The 4272-nt window shown below is 38.3% G+C and overlaps 1 pseudogene; it reads right to left on the bottom strand.

Moving 5' to 3' along the window:
• Nucleotides 1–2011: 2011 nt before the first annotated feature.
• LOC129465734 (small ribosomal subunit protein eS6-like) lies at nucleotides 2012–2736 on the bottom strand (annotated as a pseudogene).
• Between the last annotated feature and the right edge of the window lie 1536 nt (nucleotides 2737–4272).

The raw sequence follows: 4272 nt of genomic DNA on the forward strand, positions 1-4272 counted from the left end.
TGAAATGTGTGGGAAGGTGGGATTATAAAAATGAATAGCTCAGAGTCTAGTGAGAGAGAACTATGCAAATGGCTAGAATTTAATGTGAGAAATACTGTAATGTATTAACACCCAATGTTGTAGATACACAGAAATATAAACGGGAAGATTTCATCTGAAGCTGATCTTAAACAGTAAGTAGGAACTAGCTGGGTAAAGGAGAGTAGGTTCAGGGTAAGGCATTCTTGGCAGGTAACAAGATATGGAAATGCTAAGAGATATGAAATGACATGCTGTTTTGAGAAAACTACAAGTACATCAATGTGGAAAATCAAAGGGAATCTTAGAATGACAGGATCTCAGAGAGGATCTTAGGAATAGGAAAACACAAACTGGCCAGATTGGGAAGGTGGTTACATGACATAATCCTATAAGAAGGTGCAAGCTCTTGGCAGTTTTTACATAGGGGAATGCCATAAAACAATTGGATCCTAGAAAAAGAAACTCCTGTCTGAGTGAAAAAAATAGATTAGAGTGAAAGCATCATTCAGTTTAGTTACAAAGCCAGTGCAGGCATAGATGTAGGCAGGGATGCTGACAAGTGTACAGAGTAGATTAGATATCCAGGAGGTCCACTGAGTAGCACCAGGGAGTGGGAGGAGCTGAGTGAGAATAGAAGCACAGTTTCCAGCTTGGTTGCTGCGTGAAAGATTGTTGTGCACCAAATAAGCTGGGGGATAGAGCCTGACATATATATTATTTTACATCTAAGAATAACTTAAATGCTAACTAAGACATCAAGAGCATATGCTCCTCTCCTGGCCCCCCACTTATTTATTCAGGACTCTAGAAAGTGGCTGTGGTGTCAATTTACTGTCTGCCTCATGGCAGGGTATGTCCCACAGCCACTGATGTCACTCAGTGGAGCACAGGGTGGGCAACAAAATGGACTGGAGATTCATACATTTCTAGGCTATCCATGGTACCTTCCCATCTTTGGTGGATAATTATCCCCAGGAAGAATCCACATTAGGCTTTATTATTGAGGAAGACCCTGGAAGTCAAGGGTTGAGAAGGCAGAGAACTCATGGCCAGGGAAGATGTGATAGAGCATCCGCAGAGAAATCCAGTTCTGTGAGAAATTTAATCCCTGAGAAGTTCAATGTTTTCCTGTTATCATCCTCCTAAGATCCTCTCTAAAATCCTGTCATTCTAAGATTCCCTTTGATATTACCACGTTGATGTAGTTTCCTCAAAGTAAGTCAGCATTCCTTTCATATCTATTAGCATTTCCATACAGTTATTTGGAAATGGTTATTGAAGGGATCTCTTCATACCGCCTACCTATGTCATTTTCCAATGCCATTGCCCAGAGAGAATATGCAATTTGGTCTGTATATAAAATCAAGTACATAAATAACCAATTTCGCAGTTCAAGAAATGGTTTGAAGAGAGGTTCAGAACACAAGTGGTGCTCACAGAAGGGCAAAGAATACCCAGTGGTGAATCAGAAAATATAGAAGTAAGACATGTTGCTTCGAATAATAGTTTCAAATTCAATGAACAGAGGGATTGGAGGGAAAGACCATCCCATTCAGAGAAAACAGCATGTCCAACGGCCCAGGGAAGAAAAAATATTTTATGGAATTTCAAGTAGCAAGGAGGAAGAGGAGTATAAGCAAGGAGAAAGCAGACACAGGAAAAGAGAAGAGCTTGGCAAGTTGGGGGTGGAGAAATGTGGATGGTAGAAACAAAACAGGAAAAGAAGGCACATAGTAGATAACTGTGTCCATGAATGCCCTGTGTCCAAGCTTCTCAATCTCTATAATGAAAGAAGAAATGTCTTCCCCTCCTTCTCCCCATAAGCAATTAGGCCTTTTCACTCTGTTCCTACAAGGTGAATAGAAATCTAGATATATTGTTATGAATGTGAATGATAATAGCTAATGTTTGTGCCCTAGGCATTCAGGTCATAAATTATCTCATTTATGTTATTTATTTTTTTTAGTCTGATCTTGTTACTCAAAAAATCTTATTTTTGACTGGATTCAGACAGAAGTAGAAGCTCGCTGAGAGGACAGTCTGCGTCTCTTGGCAATCTGTTCTTGGTGCTTCTTTTCAGCCTCTTTCACTCTCTTGGCCGAAAGTTTAGCATATTCTGCAGCCTCTTCCTGATTTTTTTAGTACACTGCTTCTTCAGAGCAATATGCCACCGTTTGTGTTGCAGGACACATGGAGTCATAAGACGCTGAATCTTCTGTGCTTCCGTCCTAGGTTTCTTACCTTCTTTGTTGAAGGGCTTTCTTACAACATGCTCACAGACATCATCTTTAGAGAGATTGAAAAGTTTGTGGATTCTGCTAGCTCTTTTGGGCCCCAGGCAACAAGGCACCGTAGTATCAGTCAGTCCAGGAATATCCTTCTCTTAAGTTGAGAATGCTCAGATTGGCATCTACAACGTAACCAATAACAGATTTCGCTTTCTTTCTCTAGTTCTCCTTGGTCTGTAACAGGAATGCCCCTTACTCAGTAGCAGGTGGACATAGCCATGGGTCAAGACACACTGCTTCATAGGGAAACTTTGTTTGTCGTTCCCATCACTTATTCAAACCACATAGCCCTTCCATTCTTCACCCGGAGCGTCAGCAGCAACTTCTGTGGCCATACGCTTCTCATAAAAAGTAAGAATTTTGCATTCATCATCACTTAAATGAGTTTCTGGCAGCCAGTGGCTGGGAAGAAGATGTTCAGCTTCATCTTGAAGCTGCTGATGGTGGCCTCCCAAATTATCTCATTTAAGTAACACAAAAACTCTATGAGGCAAGTAGTATTATTAGTCTTCATTTTAGATGGCAAAGCTAAAGTTTAGTGATGTTAATCTAGTAAACAGGAAAGCCAGAATTCAGATACCAATGCAAAACTAAAGAAAAGGATTTGTTCATGTGCTCTGGATATCTGATCTCTATAAGTGTTCTGAATGAGTCAATTTAGTCAAATCACCAATTTTGCCATTTTTGTAAAAAAAAAAAATAAAAGTCAGTCAACTAAAAATAAACATTCTATTCTACTAGCAGCTGAGAGGAATGCTTTTCTTCCTTTCAATCAATCACAAGTTTCTGACAATCTTCACAATCAGAATCAATCTAGCATACTACCGAAAAATTCCTGCCTGAGCCCAGTGGGCTCCAAGAACCTTAGAGAATCAGATAATCCCTTTACTAAATGGCATCATCAAAAATGCTACTTTTCCCCTCAAAATCAAAATGTAAATATTGGGGGGAAATCCATCTTAAATAAAAGCAAGAAATTAATCATAAAAAGAATTTGCTTGAAAGTGTCATAATTTTGCAATGGTTTTACTTTTCTTCCATATGTGTAAGGGAGAAAAATGTGCATGTATAAACATAGGTTGTCTTACCTTCAAGTGACTCCAAGAAAGAGTCATTTTTCAAAACAGAGTATTTCTATGTAAAACCTGCATAATAGTTGTAATGACAGATTTTTATTTAGTTTTTAAAAAGCAGCCTACCTAAATGAATTCCTACCTACCAGACAGAATTGGAGTTAGCTAAAGAAAAAGAATACAGGGACAGGATGGGGCACTAACTAAAATGCCTTTTCCAAATTCTCAAAATGCAACTACATGGACTATTCAAATTAAGCATTGAATATAAGATTCAGAGGAAAATTCTATTACAGAAGCAGTAGACAAAGAGACAAGAAGTGATACCAACTGCTTCCCTTCTTTTTGTACCTTTTCTACCTTGAATCCCAAGGAACAACGTTCCAAACCTCTTATTCTTTCCTGGCTGTACGGTGCCTCTGAAATCAGTGATCCTGATAAATAAAATCCCGTGAGGTCTGAAAGCAGTAGTTTCATGGACAACATTTAAATTGTTTCCATGTGCTTTCTGCTTGCACAGGATCAATCATCATGATTGGTGTATTATAACTTGCCCCGACTAAATTGGTCTCTCTCCTGTTGTTTTCTTTTCCCCAAGGAACTCAATTTGCCAGCAAAGAGCCTTCTGCTTCCCTCTATTTTTTTTAATTTTCATATTAACTATAATACAAAAGACTAAATGAAAATCCAGACTCAGAGATTCTTGTTTTTAACCACCGGCAGGCATCTATTCCAGTGAAATGTTCATTTAACATACTTTATTTTACATTTCCATTTATTTTTGTACTAATTTCCAAGTCCAATTTTTGGATTACTAAAGCTGTCAGTATTAAGGAGAAAATCATTTAGAGTACAATGGAATTTCAATCAATATTGTTCTATTTTTGATA

The sequence above is a fragment of the Symphalangus syndactylus genome, chromosome 17 (genome assembly GCF_028878055.3).
Source record: "Symphalangus syndactylus isolate Jambi chromosome 17, NHGRI_mSymSyn1-v2.1_pri, whole genome shotgun sequence".
NCBI lineage: Eukaryota > Metazoa > Chordata > Mammalia > Primates > Hylobatidae > Symphalangus > Symphalangus syndactylus.